The following is a 21,300-nucleotide window of genomic DNA, read 5'->3' as shown; positions in this document are numbered from 1 at the left end:
CAGGTCAGTCACCTCAGTGGTCCGAGTAGGCAATCCGACTTCGTCGGATAGCGGACAATGTGCGACGGCTGGGTAACTTCGTCAGGTATGCAATCCGACTGCGTCGAATCGCGGACAGCGTTCATTACTGTCACCGAGAACGGAAAAATTAATTATTTGAAAAAAAATTCAAAACATTTCGGGCTCCTATGCAAATCATATAGCAATCGTCTTTTAAGGGTGTCTAGCAGGTCAGTCACCTCAGTGGTGTGGGTAGGCAATCCGACTTCGTCAGATAGCAGACAATATGCGTCGGCCGGGTAACTTCGTCAGGTATGCAATCCGACTGCGTCGAATCGCGGACAGCGTTCATTACTGTCACCGAGAACGGAAAAATTAATTACTTGAAAAAAAATTCAAAACATTTCGGGCTTCTATGCAAATCATATAGCAATCGTCTTTTAAGGGTGTCTAGCAGGTCAGTCACCTCAGTGGTCCGAGTAGGCAATCCGACTGCGTCGAATAGCGGACAGCGTTCATAACTGTCGCCAAAAATGCAAAATTAAGTAATAAATTACGTGAAAAAAAATTATGCAAAATTCAAAACATTTCGGGCTTCTATGCAAATCATATAGCAATCGTCTTTTAAGGGTGTCTAGCAGGTCAGTCACCTCGGTGGTCCGAGTAGGCAATCCGACTGCGTCGAATCGCTGACAACGTTCATAACTGTTCATAACTCCCCGGGTCATCCGCACCGACGCCTTACCTACCTACCTACCTACAGAGTTGGAAACTGGCGTCGAATCTATGACTCTTAAGCCGTTTCGCCGTCCCGGCGAATCGCGAACGCGGTCCCGGCGTCCGTGGAGGGCTTTTGAGCCGGCGATCCCACCGCATCGGGCAGCGGACGACCGGCTCCGCCACCCTCGGACGTCGAAAACGCGAAAAAATCGGACCCTCCGACGCACGTATTTATGCCTGTATATAGTAATACCTACTCGACGGCGGCGATATCGGCACTCCACTCTCGGCGTCGTCCCGGACGAAGTCCGGCCGCCCGCGGCCTAGAAATTCAGCGGGGAACGCGAATATCACGTCGGCGGGGAGGTGAGACTTTCGAGAGAGCGGTGAGACGCGACTTTAGTCGAAAAACTCGGAAAACTCGGTAAGACGGCGACGACGCCGCGCATTTCGCTATCGTTCTCTACGCCGCGGCGCTCTAAGATATTCAAGTACGGCCGCGCGCGGCCTATAAATGTAACGGGGAACGCGAATAAGTCGCGAACGGGAGGTGAGACGTTTCCAAAACAGTTAAAACTCGACTTTTCGAAAAAATTATCGAAAAACGCAGGCGACGGCGGCACTCCTATCGCACGTCGTCTCGGCCGCGGCGGGACGGGCCGAGACAAAGTACGGCCGCGCGCGGCCTCACAATTTAACGGGGAACGCGAATAAAGTCCGAACAGGGCCGTCCGAGGTGCGCGAAGGCGTTAAAACACTAATTTTGAAGAAATTTTGAAAAAATTCATCAAATGTGATAAGGCGGAAGTGATAGCGAAAGGAAAATAACGAAAAAAAAAAACGTGAAAAAAAAATTCCGGATTAACACGGCCGCCGCAAATTATCTCCAATCCCGGCAGCCGGCATCGAAACCACGACCCCCGGATCATCCGCACATACGCCTAAACCTACCTACCTACCTACTGAGTTGAAAACTGGTGTCGAATCTATGACTCTTAAGCCGTTTCGCCGTCCCGGCGAATCGCGAACGCTTTCCCGGCGTCCGCAGAGGGCTTCTGAGCCGGCGATCCCACGGCTTCGGGCAGCGGACGACCGGCTCCGCTACCCCCGGACGTAAAAAACGCGATATTCGCGAAAAAAATCAAACCTTCCGACGCACGTATTTATGCCTGTATATAGTAATACCCACTCGACGGCGCCGCTCTCCGCACTCGGCTCTCGGCGTCATCCCGCGGCCTCGGAACCCGTCCCGGAGGAAGTACGGCCGCAGGCGGCCTATAAATTTGGCTGGGAACGCGAATATCGCGTCGACGGGGAGGTGAGACTTTTGAGAGAGCGGCGAGACGCGACTTTAGTCGAAAAAGTCGGAAAAATCGGTAAGACGCCGCGGCGCTCTAAAATATTCAAGTACGGCCGCGCGCGGCCTATAAATGTAACGGGGAACGCGAATAAGTCGCGAACGGGAGGTGAGACGTTTCCAAAACGGTTAAAACTCGACTATTCGAAAAAATTATCGAAAAACGCGGGCGACGGCGGCACTCCTATCGCACGTCGTCTCGGCCTCGGCGGGACGGGACGGGACAAAGTACGGCCGCGCGCGGCCTCACAATTTAACGGGGAACGCGAATAAGGTCCGAACGGGGCCGTCCGAGGTGCGCGAAGGCGTTAAAACACGAATTTTGAAGAAATTTTGAAAATTCGTCAAAAGTGATAAGGCGAAAGTGATGGCGAAAGGAAAATGACAAAAAAAAAAAACGCGAAAAAAAAAAATTCCGAAATATCACGGCCGCCGCAAATTTACGAAATTCCCGGCGGCCGGCATCGAAACCACGACCCCCGGGTCAACCGCACCGACGCCTTACCTACCTACCTACCTACCGAGTTGAAAAGTTGTGTCGAATCTATGACTCTTAAGCGGTTTCGCCGTCCCGGCGAATCGCGAACGCGGTCCCGGCGTCCGCGGAGGGCTTTTGAGCCGGCGATCCCACCGCTTCGGGCGGCGGACGACAGGCTCCGCCACCCCCGGACGTCGAAAACGCGATATTCGCGAAAAAAAATCGGACCCTCCGACGCACGTATTTATGCCCGTATATAGTAATACCCACTCGACGGCGGCGATATCGGCGCTCCGCTCTCGGCGTCGTCCCGCGGCCCCGGGACTCGTCTCGGACGAAGTACGGCCGCGCGCGGCCTATAAATTTAGCTGGGAACGCGAATATCGATGGGGAGGTGAGACTTTTGAGAGAGCGGCGAGACGCGACTTTAGTCGAAAAAATCGGTAAGACGGCGACGACGCCGCGCTTTCCGCTATCGTTCTCTACGCCGCGGCGCTCTAAAATATTCGAGTACGGCCGCGCGCGACCTATAAATGTAACGGGGAACGCGAATAAGTGGCAAACGGGAAAGGCGGACGCCTCGAAAAGGGCTAAAACTCGAATTCTTGAAAACAAAGGCAAAAAACGCGCGCGACGGCGGCGGACGGTTTGCACGTAATCGCCACCGCGGCGGGCCCGCCGGGAAAAAAGTACGGCCGCGCGCGGTACGTAAATTTAGCAGGGAACGCGAATAAGGTCCGAACGGGGCCGCTCGGGGAACCCCGGGGGGGTAAAACTCGAAATGTGAAGAAATTTTGAAAATATCGAAAGAAATCGCGAAAAGTGATAAGAAGGAGTGATAACGCGGCGACGACTCCGCCGCCGACGGGAGACCGCCCGTCGAATTTTTTCATTGGTAGTCTCTTACGCTGGTACGGAAAATCGACATAGGAGGCGCCACACGGGTCTTCGTTTTATACTATAAGACTAGCTCTCCGAGCGTCGCTGGGGGAGACCTCCAGACCCCCCGTGGTTGGTGAGGAGTGTTGTCGATGTCGGATACCGCAGTGGTCTTGTGGTCTGGTCGTCAACCGAAGCCGACGCGGTGTATGGGTGATACAGAGGTCTATTGATAGGGATCTGTGAAAAAATTAAGTGATAAGGATTTAAGATTTTGATAAGAAAAGTGGATTTATGATAAGGATGGTGGATTAGTGATAAGGATTTTGGATTTCTGATAAGGATTCTGGGTTAATGATAAGAATAGTGGATTGTGAATGGTGGACAATGTGCGACAACTGGGTAACTTCGTCAGGTATGCAATCCGACTGCGTCGAATCGCGGACAGCGTTCATTACTGTCACCGAGAACGGAAAAATTAATTACTTGAAAAAAAATTCAAAACATTTCGGGCTTCTATGCAAATCATATAGCAATCGTCTTTTAAGGGTGTCTAGCAGGTCAGTCACCTCAGTGGTGTGGGTAGGCAATCCGACTTCGTCAGATTGCAGACAATATGCGTCGGCCGGGTCACGTCATCAGGTATGCAATCCGACTGCGTTGAATAGCGGACAGCGTTCATAACTGTCGCCAAAAATGCAAAATTAAGTAATAAATTACGTGAAAAAAAATTATGCAAAATTCAAAACATTTCGGGCTTCTATGCAAATCATATAGCAATCGTCTTTTAAGGGTGTCTAGCAGGTCAGTCACCTCAGTGGTCCGAGTAGGCAATCGTCGGATAGCGGACAATGTGCGACGGCTGGGTAACTTCGTCAGGTATGCAATCCGACTGCGTCGAATCGCGGACAACGTTCATTACTGTCACCGAAAACGGAAAAATTAATAACGTGAAAAAAATTCAAAACATTTCGGGCTTCTATGGAAATCATATAGCAATCGTCTTTTAAGGGTGTCTAGCAGGTCAGTCACCTCAGTGGTCCGAGTAGGCAATCCGACTTCGTCGGATAGCGGACAATGTGCGACGGCTGGGTAACTTCGTCAGGTATGCAATCCGACTGCGTCGAATCGCGGACACCGTTCATAACTGTCACCGAAAACGGAAAAATTAATTACGTGAAAAATAATTCAAAACATTTCGGGCTTCTATGGAAATCATATAGCAATCGTCTTTTAAGGGTGTCTAGCAGGTCAGTCACCTCGGTGGTCCGAGTAGGCAATCCGACTTCGTCGGATAGCGGACAATGTGCGACGGCTGGGTAACTTCGTCAGGTATGCAATCCGACTGCGTCGAATCGCGGACAACGTTCATAACTGTCACCGAAAACGGAAAAATTAATTACGTGAAAAAAAATTCAAAACATTTCGGGCTTCTGTGCAAATCATATAGCAATCGTCTTTTAAGGGTGTCTAGCAGGTCAGTCACCTCAGTGGTCCGAGTAGGCAATCCGACTTCGTCGGATAGCGGACAATGTGCGACGGCTGGGTAACTTCGTCAAGTATGCAATCCGACTGCGTCGAATCGCGGACAACGTTCATAACTGTTCATAACTCCCCGGGTCATCCGCACCGACGCCTTACCTACCTACCTACCTACAGAGTTGAAAACTGGCGTCGAATCTATGACTCTTAAGCCGTTTCGCCGTCCCGGCGAATCGCGAACGCGGTCCCAGCGTCCGCGGAGGGCTTTTGAGCCGGCGATCTCACCGCATCGGGCAGCGGACGACCGGCTCCGCCACCCTCGGACGTCGAAAACGCGAAAAAATCGGACCCTCCGACGCACGTATTTATGCCTGTATATAGTCATACCTACTCGACGGCGGCGATATCGGCACTCCACTCTCGGCGTCGTCCCGGACGAAGTCCGGCTGCCCGCGGCCTAGAAATTCAGCGGGGAACGCGAATATCACGTCGGCGGGGAGGTGAGACTTTCGAGAGAGCGGTGAGACGCGACTTTAGTCGAAAAACTCGGAAAACTCGGTAAGACGGCGACGACGCCGCGCTTTTCGCTATCGTTCTCTACGCCACGGCGCTCTAAGATATTCAAGTACGGCCGCGCGCGGCCTATAAATTTAACGGGGAACGCGAATAAGTCGCGAACGGGAGGTGAGACGTTTCCAAAACAGTTAAAACTCGACTTTTCGAAAAAATTATCGAAAAACGCAGGCGACGGCGGCACTCCTATCGCACGTCGTCTCGGCCGCGGCGGGACGGGCCGAGACAAAGTACGGCCGCGCGCGGCCTCACAATTTAACGGGGAACGCGAATAAAGTCCGAACGGGGCCGTCCGAGGTGCGCGAAGGCGTTAAAACACGAATTTTGAAGAAATTTTGAAAAAAATCGTCAAAAGTGATAAGGCGGAAGTGATAGCGAAAGGAAAATAACGAAAAAAAAAAACGTGAAAAAAAAATTCCGGATTAACACGGCCGCCGCAAATTATCTCCAATCCCGGCGGCCGGCATCGAAACCACGACCCCCGGATCATCCGCACATACGCCTAAACCTGCCTACCTACCTACTGAGTTGAAAACCGGTGTCGAATCTATGACTCTTAAGCGGTTTCGCCGTCCCGGCGAATCACGAACGCTCTCGCGGCGTTTGCAGAGGGCTTTTGAGCCGGCGATCCCACGGCTTCGGGCAGCGGACGACCGGCTCCGCCACTCCCGGACGTCAAAAACGCGATATTCGTGAAAAAAATCGAACCTTCCGACGCACGTATTTATGCCCGTATATAGTAATACCCACTCGACGGCGGCGTTCTCCGCACTCGGCTCTCGGCGTCGTCCCGCGGACCCGGGACTCGTACCGGACGGAGTACGGCCGCGCGCGGCCTATAAATTTAGCGGGGAACGCGAATAAGTCTTCGACGGGGAGGTCCGACGTCTTCAAAAGGGGTGAAACTCGAATTTAAAAAAAAAAACGTCAAATTTTCGTCAAATCCGTATATCACGATAAGGCGAAAGGAAAATGACGAAAAAAAAAACGCGAAAAAAAAAAATTCCGAAATATCACGGCCGCCGCAAATTAACGAAATTCCCGGCGGCCGGCATCGAAACCACGACCCCCGGGCCAACCGCACCGACGCCTTACCTACCTACCTACCTACCGAGTTGAAAACTCGTGTCGAATCTATGACTCTTAAGCGGTTTCGCCGTCCCGGCGAATCGCGAACGCGGTCCCGGCGTCCGCGGAGGGCTTTTGAGCCGGCGATCCCACCGCTTCGGGCGGCGGACGACAGGCTCCGCCACCCCCGGACGTCGAAAACGCGATATTCGCGAAAAAAAATCGGACCCTCCGACGCACGTATTTATGCCCGTATATAGTAATACCTACTCGACGGCGGCGATATCGGCGCTCCGCTCTCGGCGTCGTCCCGCGGCCCCGGGACTCGTCTCGGACGAAGTACGGCCGCGCGCGGCCTATAAATTTAGCTGGGAACGCGAATATCGCGTCGACGGGGAGGTGAGACTTTCGAGAGAGCGGCGAGACGCGACTTTAGTCGAAAAAGTCGGAAAAATCGGTAAGAAGGCGACGACGCCGCGCTTTCCGCTATCGTTTTCTGCGCCGCGGCGCTCTAAAATATTCGAGTACGGCCGCGCGCGACCTATAAACGTAACGGGGAACGCGAATAAGGGGCAAACGGGGAGGGCGGACGCCTCGAAGAGGGCTAAGACTCGAATTCTCGAAAAAAAAGGCGAAAAACGCGCGCGACGGCGGCGCTCGGTCTGCACGTGATCGCCACCGCGGCGGGCCCGCCGGGAAAAGAGTGCGGCCGCGCGCGGTACGTAAATTTAGCGGGGAACGCGAATAAGGTCCGAGCGGGGCCGCCCGGGGACCCCCGGGGGGGTAAAACTCGAAAACGTGAAGAAATTTTGAAAATCTGGAAAAAAATCGCGAAAAGTGATAAGGCGGAAGTGATAGCGCGGCGACGGCTCCGCCGCCGCGTCCCGACCGTCCCATTGGCGGGTTCTCTGTTTTCCCTCCATTATCCTCTATGCTGGTACGGGAAAACGCCATAGGGGGCGCCACACGGGTCTTCGTTTTATACTATAAGACTAGCTCTCCGAGCGTCGCTGGGGGAGACCCCCAGACCCCCCGCGGTTGGTGAGGAGTGTTGTCGATGTCGGATGCCGCAGTGGTCTTGTGGTCTGGTCGTCAACCGATGTCGGTTATGAGTGTTATGATAAGAACGGTGGATATTGATAAGAAAAGTGGATAAGTGATAAGGATTTTGGATTGCTGATAAGGATGTTGGATTAATGAAAAGAATGGTGGATTTGTGAGAAGGATAGTGGATTAGTTAACCGGAGAGCTGTAAGTTTTCTGCCTTCAAAAACGCCAAATCAAGTAATAGAATTCAAATATTTCGGATAATCATATAGCCACCTCGATTTATTTGGGGTCTAGCGGGTCAGTCACCTACCTCGACGTTGGACTTATATGTCTCGGCAACAGGTATGCAACGTTCAAATCGTGAAACGTGAAACGTGAAAAAAATTGTAAGACATTTCGGGGGTCCATGAAAATCATATAGCCGCCGTCTTTTTATGGGTGTCTAGCAGGTCAGTCACCTCGAATGACGTTCCCCGTAGTAATAAGGGTAGGCAATCCGACTGCGTTGAATCGCGGACAACGTTCATAACTGTCACCGAAAACGGAAAATTAAGTAATAAAATTCAAAACATTTCGGGCTTCTATGCAAATCATATAGTAACCGTCTTTTTAGGGTGTAAGGCAGGTCAGTCACCTCAGTGGTGCGGGTAGGCAATCCGACTTCGTCGGATAGCGGACAATGTGCGACGGCCGGGTCACGTCGTCAGGTATGCAATCCGACTGCGTCGAATCGCGGACAACGTTCATTACTGTCACCGAAAACGGAAAATTAAGTAATAAAATTCAAAACATTTCGGGCTTCTATGCAAATCATATAGCCACCGTCTTTTTAGGGTGTCTAGCGACCTGCTGAGTCAACTCGGTGGTCCGAGTAGGCAATCTGACTTCGTCGGAAAGCAGATAATATGCGACGGTCGGGTCACGTCGTCAGGTATGCAATCCGACTGCGTCGGATAGCGGACAGCGTTCTTTACCGTGAAAAAAATTTTAAACCATTTCGGGGGTCCATGAAAATCATATAGTCTCAGTCTTTTTATGGGTGTCTAGCAGGTCAGTCACCTCGAATGACGTTCACTGTAGTAATAAGGGTAGGCATCCGCCAATCTGCGACGGCTGGGTTACGTCGTCAGGTATGCAATCCGACTGCGTCGAATCGCGGACAACGTTCATTACTGCCACCGAAAACGGAAAAAAAAATTCAAAACATTTCGGGATTCTATGCAAATCATATAGCCATCGTCTTTTTAGGGTGTCTAGCAGGTCAGTCACCTTTGTGGTCCGAGTAGGCAATCCGACTTCGTCGGATAGCAGACAATATGCGATGGCCAGGTCACGTCGTCAGGTATGCAATCCGACTGCGTCGGATAGCGGACAGCGTTCTTTACTGTGAAAAAAATTTTAAAACATTTCGGGGGTCCATGAAAATCATATAGCCTCCGTCTTTTTATGGGTGTCTAGCAGGTCAAATCTCGAATGACGTTCGCCGTAGTAATAAGGGTAGGCAATCCGACTTCGTCAGATAGCGGACAATGTGCGACGGCTGGGTTACGTCGTCAGGTATGCAATCCGACTGCGTCGAATCGCGGACAACGTTCATTACTGCCACCGAAAACGGAAAAAAAAATTCAAAACATTTCGGGATTCTATGCAAATCATATAGCCATCGTCTTTTTAGGGTGTCTAGCAGGTCAGTCACCTCAGTGGTCCGAGTAGGCAATCCGACTTCGTCGGATAGCAGACAATATGCGACGGCCGGGTCACGTCGTCAGGTATGCAATCCGACTGTGTCGGATAGCGGACAACGTTCATTACTGTCGCCGAAAACACAAAATTAAGTAATAAATTCAAAACATTTCGGGCGCATATATTCAAGCCTGTATAAGATAGTAATAGCGACACGACGGTGGAGCTCTCTGCGATGTCAATCGGCCCCTGGGACTCGTCGCGAACGAAGCGCGGCCGCGAGCAGCCTATACATCTAGGAGGGAACGCGAATAAGGTTTCAACGGAACTGTATGGAGTTCGAAAAGGAGGTAAAACTTGAATTTCGAAAAAAATATTGAAATTTTCGTTAATTACGAATAATATAGGCGGAAGTGATAGCAAAAGTAAATAACGGAAAAAAAAATACGGATTATCACGGCCGCCGCAAAATATCTTCAATCCCGGCTGCCGGCATCGAAACCACGACCCCGGGTCATCCGCACCTACGCCTTACCTACTGAGATGAAAACTGGTGTCGAATCTATGACTCTTAAGCCGTTTCGCCGTCCCGGCGAATTACGAACGTGGTTTCGACGTCCTTCAAAGGGGGCGTAAAGGGGGACGCGATCGCGTCGGGAAGCGGACGACGTGCTCCGCTGTCTTCGGACGTCGAAACGGCGAGATTCGCGAAAAAAATCGAACCTTCTGACGCACGTATTTATGCCTGTATATAGTAATACCCACTCGACGGCGGCGTCCTGCGGCCTGTAAATTTAGCTGGGAACGCGAATATCGCGTCGACGGGGAGGTGAGACGTTTCCAAAACGGTTAAAACTCGACTTTTCGAAAAAATTATCGAAAAACGCGGGCGACAGCGGAACTCCTATCGCACGTCGTCTTGCTCAAAATTTAACGGGGAACGCGAATAAGGTCCGAACGGGGCCGTCCGAGGTGCACGAAGGCGTTAAACCACGAATTTTGAAGACATTTTGAAAAAATTCGTCAAAAGTGATAAGGCGGAAGTGATAGCGAAAGGTAAATAACGAAAAAAAAAACGCGAGAAAAAAATTCCGAATTAACACGGCCGCCGCAAATTATCTTCAATCCCGGCAACCGGCATCGAAACCACGACCCCGGGTCATCCGCACATACGCCTAAACCTACCTACCTACCTATCGAGTTGAAAACTGAAGTCAAATCTATGACTCTTAAACCGTAATGCGCAAAAAAATATATCCCTCCGACGCATATATTAAAGCCTGTATATAGTAATAACGACTTGACGCCGCTAAATTAATTATTGTTGTTAATCAATTACTTATTTAAAAACAATATTTACTAAACGTATCTATACATAAGCAATATCAAACAGTATAGGCATATCATTATACAATTTAACTACCAGATTTTACTGAAATATATGAAAATCTATTTGTTTATTAATATTGTATTATATGGTATCTGCAGCATTATAATTTTTAATTTCCTCAACCAATCAAGTCACCTAAAAACTGTAATGAATTAAGTGGGTACTATATAGTTATATTGTACTATTGTCTATTCAAGTAAAGAACCATATAATGCAGCCCTTGTTAAATAATATAGGGGGGTCACTCAATAAATGTGTAGATAATAAAATAGTATTAATTAAATATTAATTATTAAATAGTTTAATGGTATAGTCATATCATAATACAATTTAACTGCCAGAATTTAATTAAATACATAATATGTTATTTTTTGTCTATTAATATACATAATTTGACTCACCTAAAAACTGAAATATTTTATTATATATTTAATATTTAACCACATAATCGTTTGACATGGGCTCAAAACCTATCCATATAGTATAGTCATATCATAATACATTACCTCAACCAATTAACTCACTTGAACTGTAATATATTGAGCACAACATACTATACGTTAGTTATGTTACTATTGTCTATTCAAGTAATTAATTTATTATGTATTAAATAGTTTTTCATATAATATTCATAATTAAACCTACCTATTTAAGTTGTTTCAAATAGTATATAGTCATATAATCATACAATTTAATTTCCAGACCTTAATTAAATACATACATTTTTACTTCCTATGTTTATTTATATTGTATTATTTAAAATCTGTAGCATCGTTAGTATTTTACACCAAATTTGACTCACCTAAAAACTGTAGTACCCACTACATAGTATATTATATTTTTAATATTTAATATTCGAGCCCATGTCAAACGATATGGGAGTGTTGCTTTATAAACGTAGATAATAAAAGCAATAGCTGTGTATATTTGTTTTTTATTAATTTGATTTTATGCTAAAGATTGAACCTATCAAACGATGCTTAATAAATGTAGCTAACAATTTATCAAATAGTTTAATTGATCACTTGCTACTCATAACTAAACCTACCTACATAAGTAATATCGAATAGTATAGCCATATCATTATACAATTTAACTGCCAGAATTTAATTAAATACATGTAGATCTATTAGTTTATAATAATTATTATTGTATTATATAGTATATGCAGCAGCTATGCATCATACATAAAATTTATAATTAGCAAATCATATTACCTCAAAGAATCAACTGCCATAAAAATTTTAATATATTTAGTACTACCTTCATAGTATACATGTAGGTAAATTATATTACTATTGTCTAATTCAAGTATAAAAGAACCATTCCATATATTCCATAAGTTCTATTTTGTTATTGTATTATTTAGAATCTGTTGCAGTAAATTTATGATTACCAAATTTGACTAACCTAAAAACTGTAATATATTAAGTACCTACTGCATAGTATAGGTATTACATATTTAATATTTAACCACATAATCGAGTCCAATAAATATTGCTCAATAAAGGTAGACAATAAAAGCAATAGCTGTGTATATCTATTTGTTATTTACCTTTAAATTAACTGTTTATTAATTTGATTTTATGCTCTTTACGGGGTAAATAAACTCACTTGAACTGTAATATATTTAGCACAACATAGTATGCATGTACATTAGTTATGTTACTATTGTCTATTCGAGTAATTAATTTATTATGTATTAAATAGTTGATTTCATATAATACTCATAATTAAACCTACCTATATAAGTTGTTTCAAATAGTATATAGTCATATAATCATACAATTTAATTTCCAGACTTTAATTAAATACATACATTTTTATTTTCTTTATTAATATTGTATTATTTAAAATCTGTATCATCTTTGTATGCTACAACAAATTTGACTCACCAAAAATCTGTAATGAATGAAGTGGGTACTACATAGTTAACATTTAGTTTAGTTATTATAAGATAATAAAAGCATTAGCTGTGTATATTTGTTATATTTTATTAATTTGATTTTATGCTAATGATTGAACCTATCAAACAATGCTTAATAAATGTAGCTAATTATTTATCAAATAGTCTAATTGATCACTTAATACTCATAACTAAACCTACCTACATAAGTAATATCAAATAGTATAGCCATATCTTAATACAATTTAACTGCCAGAATTTAATTAAATACATTAAGATCTATAAGTTCATAATAATTATTGTACTATATAGTATCTGCAGCAGCTTTGTATCATACATAAAATTTATAATTAGCAAATTATATTACCTCAAACAATCAACTGCCCTAAAAACTGTAATATATTTAGTACTACCTACATATTATACAATGTAGGTAAATTATATTACTATTGTCTAATTCAAGTATAAAAGAACCGTCCCATATATTCCATAAGTTATATTTTGTTATTGTATTAATATTATTTAGAATCTGTTGCAATTCGTTATTATCAATTTGTTATTTACCTTTAAATTAACTGTTTATTAATTTGATTTTATGCTCTTTACTATGTAGTAGGTACATACTATATTGCAGTTTTTAGGTGAGTCAGAACTGGTAATCATTAATATAAAGTTAAATTGTATAATGATATGGCTATACTATTTGATATTACTTATGTAGGTAGGTATTGTGTATTTAATCATGAGCATAAAATCAAATTAATAAATAGATAATCAAAAGGTAAATAATAAATTACAGTTTTTAGGTGAATCAAATTTGGTAAACAAAAATTTAGTGTGGCATACAAAATATACCTACCCGTGGTATAGTCATACCGACCAATCGATCAATAATAATATATGTATTGTAATGCACTCTGCGTTGAAGTATTCGAACGTTTCCGTCACATCCATCGTCGACTCGAGCTAGGATATTATTATATAATTCAACTAACCCAACCACCGTATCAACTCTTAACATTTAGGCGTTTATTTATTAAGTATACATGTACCTACAGTACCTTCTGTGGCTATATCGTGTATCAAATATATATGTATACCGATATGAGTAGCTCACGGCGTCACCGAGACCGAGTAGGCAAAAGTCTGTAAAATATAAAATCGAACGCTTCGACGCATATATATATAATATATGCCTGTACATAATAATAACGACGCCGTCCGATCTCGCGTTTCGCGAACGAAGTACAGCCACAGGCGGTCAATACATTTAGCGGAGAACGCGATTAAGTCATCAAGGGGGAGGTCCGACGTCTTCGAAAGGGGTAAAACTCGAATTTTGAAAAAAAAGGTAAAATTTTCGTTCAATACGAATATATAATATGATAAGGCGAAAATGATAGCGAAAGGAAAATGACAAAAAAAAAATGTGGAAAAAAAAATTCCGATTTAACACGGCCGCCGCAAATTAACTCCCGGCGACCGGCATCGAAACCACGACCCCAGGTCTTCCGTACCGACGCCTTACCTACCTACCTACCTACTGAGTTGATAACTGGCGTCGAATCTATGACTCTTAAGCCGTTTCAACGTCCCGGCGAATTACGAACGCGGATTCGACGTCCGCAGAGGGCTTTTGACAGGGCAATCCCACCGCTTTGGGCAGCGGACGACCGGCTCCGCCACCCTCGGACGTCGAAATCGAACCCTCCGACGCACGTATTTATGCCTGTATTTAGTATTACCCACTCGACGGCGGCGATATGGGCACTCGGCTCTCGGCGTCGTCCCGCGGCCACGGGACTCGTCCCGGAGGAAGTACGGCCTATAGATTTAGCGGGGAACGCGAATAAGGGGCAAACGGGGAGGGCAGACCCCTCGAAAAGGGGTAAAACTCGAATATTTTAAAAAAAAGGCAAAAAACGCGCGCAACGGTGGCGGACGTAAAGCGCGTCGTCTCGGCCGCGGAGGGCAAAAAGGTACTCAAAATCTGACGGGGAACGCGAATAAGTCATCAACGGGGAGGTCCGACGTCTTCAATAGGCGTAAAACTCGAATTTTGAAAAAAAAAACGTAAAATGTTGGCTAAATACGAATATCACGATAAGGCGGAAGCGATAGCGAAAGTTAAATACCGAAAATTAAAAACGCGAAAAAAAGAATTCCGAATAAACACGGCCGCCGCAAATTATTTTCAATCCCGGCGGCCGGCATCGAAACCACGACCCCCGTGTCATCCGCACCGACGCCTTACCTACCTACCTACCTACTGAGTTGATTACTGGAGTCGAATCTATGACTGTTAAGCCGTTTCAACGTCCCGGCGAATTACGAATGCAGTCCCAGCGCCCGCAGAGGGCTTTTGAGCCGGCGATCCCACGGCTTCGGGCAGCGGACGACCGGCTCCGCCACCCTCGGACGTCGAAAACGCGATATTCGCGAAAAAAATATAACCCTCCGACGCACGTATTTATGCCTGTATATAGTAATACCCACTCGACGGCGGCGTTCTCCGCACTCGGCTCTCGGCGTCGTCCCGCGGACCCGGGACTTGTACCGGACGAAGTACGGCCGCGCGCGGCCTATAAATTTAGCGGGGAACGTGAATAAGTCTTCGACGGGGAGGTCCGACGTCTTCAAAAGGGTTGAAACTCGAATTTAAAAAAAAAAACGTCAAATTTTCGTCAAATCCGTATATCACGATAAGGCGAAAGTGATGGCGAAAGGAAAATGACAAAAAAAAAAACGCGAAAAAAAAAAATTCCGAAATATCACGGCCGCCGCAAATTAACGAAATTCCCGGCGGCCGGCATCGAAACCACGACCCCCGGGTCAACCGCACCGACGCCTTACCTACCTACCTACCTACCGAGTTGAAAACTCGTGTCGAATCTATGACTCTTAAGCGGTTTCGCCGTCCCGGCGAATCGCGAACGCGGTCCCGGCGTCCGCGGAGGGCTTTTGAGCCGGCGATCCCACCGCTTCGGGCGGCGGACGACAGGCTCCGCCACCCCCGGACGTCGAAAACGCGATATTCGCGAAAAAAAATCGGACCCTCCGACGCACGTATTTATGCCTGTATATAGTAATACCTACTCGACGGCGGCGATATCGGCGCTCCGCTCTCGGCGTCGTCCCGCGGCCCCGGGACTCGTCTCGGACGAAGTACGGCCGCGCGCGGCCTATAAATTTAGCTGGGAACGCGAATATCGCGTCGACGGGGAGGTGAGACTTTCGAGAGAGCGGCGAGACGCGACTCTAGTCGAAAAAGTCGGAAAAATCGGTAAGACGGCGACGACGCCGCGCTTTCCGCTATCGTTTTCTGCGCCGCGGCGCTCTAAAATATTCGAGTACGGCCGCGCGCGACCTATAAACGTAACGGGGAACGCGAATAAGTCGCGAACGGGGAGGGCGGACGCCTCGAAGAGGGCTAAAACTCGAATTCTCGAAAAAAAAGGCAAAAAACGCGCGCGACGGCGGCGCTCGGTCCGCACGTGATCGCCACCGCGGCGGGCCCGCCGGGAAAAGAGTGCGGCCGCGCGCGGTACGTAAATTTAGCGGGGAACGCGAATAAGGTCCGAGCGGGGCCGCCCGGGGACCCCCGGGGGGGTAAAACTCGAAAACGTGAAGAAATTTTGAAAATCTGGAAAAAAATCGCGAAAAGTGATAAGGCGGAAGTGATAGCGCGGCGACGGCTCCGCCGCCGCGTCCCGACCGTCCCATTGGCGGGTTCTCTGTTTTCCCTCCATTATCCTCTATGCTGGTACGGGAAAACGCCATAGGGGGCGCCCTCGGGTTTCTGTTTTATACTATAAGACTAGCTCTCCGAGCGTCGCTGGGGGAGACCCCCAGACCCCCCGTGGTTGGTGAGGAGTGTTGTCGATGTCGGATGCCGCAGTGGTCTTGTGGTCTGGTCGTCAACCGAAGCCGACGCGGTGTATGGGTGATACAGAGGTCTAGTGATAGGGATCTGTGAAAAAATTAAGTGATAAGGATTTTAGATTTTGATAAGAAAAGTGGATTTATGATAAGGATGGTGGATTAGTGATAAGGATTTTGGATTTCTGATAAGGATTCTGGGTTAATGATAAGAATAGTGGATTGTGAATGGTGGACAATGTGCGACAACTGGGTAACTTCGTCAGGTATGCAATCCGACTGCGTCGAATCGCGGACAGCGTTCATTACTGTCACCGAGAACGGAAAAATTAATTACTTGAAAAAAAATTCAAAACATTTCGGGCTTCTATGCAAATCATATAGCAATCGTCTTTTAAGGGTGTCTAGCAGGTCAGTCACCTCAGTGGTCCGAGTAGGCAATCCGACTTCGTCGGATAGCAGACAATATGCGTCGGCCGGTCGTCAGGTATGCAATCCGACTGCGTCGAATCGCGGACAGCGTTCATTACTGTCGCCGAAAACGCGAAATTAGGTAATAAGTTTCATGAAAAAAATTGTAACATTTCGGGCGTCCATGCAAGTCATATAGCCGTCGTATATTTTTGAGTGTCTAGGTGGTCAGTCACCTCAAATGACGTTCACCGTAATAATAAGGGTAGGGTGTCTAGCAGGTCAGTCACCTCAGTGGTGTGGGTAGGCAATCCGACTTCGTCGGATAGCAGACAATATGCGACGGCCGGGTCACGTCGTCAGGTATGCAATCCGACTGCGTCGAATCGTGGACAGCGTCCATTACTGTCGCCGAAAACGCGAAATTAGGTAATAAGTTTCGTGAAAAAAATTCAAAACATTTCGGGCTTCTATGCAAATCATATAGCAATCGTCTTTTAAGGGTGTCTAGCAGGTCAGTCACCTCAGTGGTGTGGGTAGGCAATCCGACTTCGTCAGACTGCAGACAATATGCGTCGGCCGGGTCACGTCATCAGGTATGCAATCCGACTGCGTCGAATAGCGGACAGCGTTCACAACTGTCGCCAAAAATGCAAAATTAAGTAATAAATTACGTGAAAAAAAATATGCAAAATTCAAAACATTTCGGGCTTCTATGCAAATCATATAGCAATCGTCTTTTAAGGGTGTCTAGCAGGTCAGTCACCTCAGTGGTCCGAGTAGGCAATCGTCGGATACCGGACAATGTGCGACGGCTGGGTAACTTCGTCAGGTATGCAATCCGACTGCGTCGAATCGCGGACAACGTTCATTACTGTCACCGAAAACGGAAAAATTAATTACGTGAAAAAAATTCAAAACATTTCGGGCTTCTATGGAAATCATATAGCAATCGTCTTTTAAGGGTGTCTAGCAGGTCAGTCACCTCAGTGGTCCGAGTAGGCAATCCGACTTCGTCGGATAGCGGACAATGTGCGACGGCTGGGTAACTTCGTCAGGTATGCAATCCGACTGCGTCGAATCGCGGACAACGTTCATAACTGTCACCGAAAACGGAAAAATTAATTACGTGAAAAAAAATTCAAAACATTTCGGGCTTCTATGAAAAACATATAGCAATCGTCTTTTAAGGGTGTCTAGCAGGTCAGTCACCTCGGTGGTCCGAGTAGGCAATCCGACTTCGTCGGATAGCGGACAATGTGCGACGGCTGGGTAACTTCGTCAGGTATGCAATCCGACTGCGTCGAATCGCGGACAACGTTCATTACTGTCACCAAAAACGGAAAAATTAATTACGTGAAAAAAAATTCAAAACATTTCGGGCTTCTATGCAAATTATATAGCAATCGTCTTTTAAGGGTGTCTAGCAGGTCAGTCACCTCAGTGGTCCGAGTAGGCAATCCGACTTCGTCGGATAGCGGACAATGTGCGACGGCTGGGTAACTTCGTCAAGTATGCAATCCGACTGCGTCGAATCGCGGACAACGTTCATAACTGTTCATAACTCCCCGGGTCATCCGCACCGACGCCTTACCTACCTACCTACCTACCGAGTTGAAAACTCGTGTCGAATCTATGACTCTTAAGCGGATAACCTAACCTAACCTAACCTAACCTAACGCAGGCGACGGCGGCACTCCTATCGCACGTCGTCTCGGCCGCGGCGGGACGGGCCGAGACAAAGTACGGCCGCGCGCGGCCTCACAATTTAACGGGGAACGCGAATAAAGTCCGAACGGGGCCGTCCGAGGTGCGCGAAGGCGTTAAAACACTAATTTTGAAGAAATTTTGAAAAAATTCATCAAAAGTGATAAGGCGAAAGTGATGGCGAAAGGAAAATGACGAAAAAAAAAACGCGAAAAAAAAAAATTCCGAAATATCACGGCCGCCGCAAATTAACGAAATTCCCGGCGGCCGGCATCGAAACCACGACCCCCGGGTCAACCGCACCGACGCCTTACCTACCTACCTACCTACCGAGTTGAAAACTCGTGTCGAATCTATGACTCTTAAGCGGTTTCGCCGTCCCGGCGAATCGCGAACGCGGTCCCGGCGTCCGCGGAGGGCTTTTGAGCCGGCGATCCCACCGCTTCGGGCGGCGGACGACAGGCTCCGCCACCCCCGGACGTCGAAAACGCGATATTCGCGAAAAAAAATCGGACCCTCCGACGCACGTATTTATGCCCGTATATAGTAATACCTACTCGACGGCGGCGATATCGGCGCTCCGCTCTCGGCGTCGTCCCGCGGCCCCGGGACTCGTCTCGGACGAAGTACGGCCGCGCGCGGCCTATAAATTTAGCTGGGAACGTGAATATCGCGTCGACGGGGAGGTGAGACTTTCGAGAGAGCGGCGAGACGCGACTTTAGTCGAAAAAGTCGGAAAAATCGGTAAGAAGGCGACGACGCCGCGCTTTCCGCTATCGTTTTCTGCGCCGCGGCGCTCTAAAATATTCGAGTACGGCCGCGCGCGACCTATAAACGTAACGGGGAACGCGAATAAGGGGCAAACGGGGAGGGCGGACGCCTCGAAGAGGGCTAAAACTCGAATTCTCGAAAAAAAAGGCGAAAAACGCGCGCGACGGCGGCGCTCGGTCTGCACGTGATCGCCACCGCGGCGGGCCCGCCGGGAAAAGAGTGCGGCCGCGCGCGGTACGTAAATTTAGCGGGGAACGCGAATAAGGTCCGAGCGGGGCCGCCCGGGGACCCCCGGGGGGGTAAAACTCGAAAACGTGAAGAAATTTTGAAAATCTGGAAAAAAATCGCGAAAAGTGATAAGGCGGAAGTGATAGCGCGGCGACGGCTCCGCCGCCGCGTCCCGACCGTCCCATTGGCGGGTTCTCTGTTTTCCCTCCATTATCCTCTATGCTGGTACGGGAAAACGCCATAGGGGGCGCCACACGGGTCTTCGTTTTATACTATAAGACTAGCTCTCCGAGCGTCGCTGGGGGAGACCCCCAGACCCCCCGTGGTTGGTGAGGAGTGTTGTCGATGTCGGATGCCGCAGTGGTCTTGTGGTCTGGTCGTCAACCGATGTCGGTTATGAGTGTTATGATAAGAACGGTGGATATTGATAAGAAAAGTGGATAAGTGATAAGGATTTTGGATTGCTGATAAGGATGTTGGATTAATGAAAAGAATGGTGGATTTGTGAGAAGGATAGTGGATTAGTTAACCGGAGAGCTGTAAGTTTTTTACTGCCTTCAAAAACGCAAAATCAAGTAATAGAATTCAAATATTTCGGATAATCATATAGCCACCTCGATTTATTTGGGGTTTGGCGGGTCAGTCACCTACCTCGACGTTAGACTTATATGTCTCGGCAACAGGTATGCAACGTTCAAAACGTGAAACGTGAAAAAAATTGTAAGACATTTCGGGGGTCCATGAAAATCATATAGCCGCCGTCTTTTTATGGGTGTCTAGCAGGTCAGTCACCTCGAATGACGTTCGCCGTAGTAATAAGGGTAGCCAATCCGACTGCGTCGAATCGCGGACAACGTTCATTACTGTCACCGAAAACGGAAAATTAAGTAATAAAATTCAAAACATTTCGGGCTTCTATGCAAATCATATAGCCACCGTCTTTTAAGGGTGTCTAGGAGGTCAGTCACCTTAGTGGTCCGAGTAGCAGACAATATGCGACGGCCGGGTCACGTCGTCAGGTATGCAATCTGACTGCGTCGGATATCGGACAGCTTTCTTTACTGTGAAAAAAAAAAGTAAAACATTTCGGGCTTTTATGCAAATCATATAGACACCGTCTTTTTAGGGTGTCTAGCAGGTCAGTCACCTCAGTGGTGCAGGTAGGCAATCCGACTTCGTCGGATAGCGGACAATGTGCAACGGCCGGGTCACGTTGTCAGGTATGCAATCCGACTGCGTCGAATCGCGGACAGCGTTCATAACTGTCACCGAAAACGCAAAATTAAGTAATAATTTACATGAAAAAAATTCAAAATATTTCGGGCGTCCGTGCAAATCATTTAGTCGCCGTATTTTTTTGGGTGTCTAGCAGGTCAGTCACTTCTAATGACGTTCGCCGTAGTAATAAGTAATTGTTGTCGTTATAAGTAATAGTCGGTATTTTGTCGAAGGCGGGAATTTTTGAAAATCATGTTTGCGTGTGTATCAATCAATGTCGATATAATGTCAATTAATCAATTTGTTACCTGCATGGGTTACCTGCGTTGACAATTAACTGCGCCGACGTCCCACAAACCGTTCTTAAACATCCGACTGCCGTCCGACGGACAACACGTGAGTATATTTTGTATTATTAATTTAATTTTTTTTTTTAAAACGTTCACCGCAGATCGCAGGTATTTATCAATCAGTATAATGTAACAAATGCTTTCCGTCAG

General features: G+C 47.0%; 1 protein-coding gene across 1 annotated transcript in view; it reads left to right on the top strand.

The window, feature by feature from the left end:
- Nucleotides 1-21,300, top strand: part of LOC132932770 (uncharacterized) — a 58,661-nt gene that overhangs the window by 36,675 nt on the left and 686 nt on the right. The window lies entirely within an intron of this gene.

Source organism: Metopolophium dirhodum, chromosome 1 (genome assembly GCF_019925205.1).
Source record: "Metopolophium dirhodum isolate CAU chromosome 1, ASM1992520v1, whole genome shotgun sequence".
Lineage (NCBI taxonomy): Eukaryota > Metazoa > Arthropoda > Insecta > Hemiptera > Aphididae > Metopolophium > Metopolophium dirhodum.
Note: the sequence above shows the minus strand (reverse complement) of the source record. Positions and strands in the feature narration are given on the sequence as shown.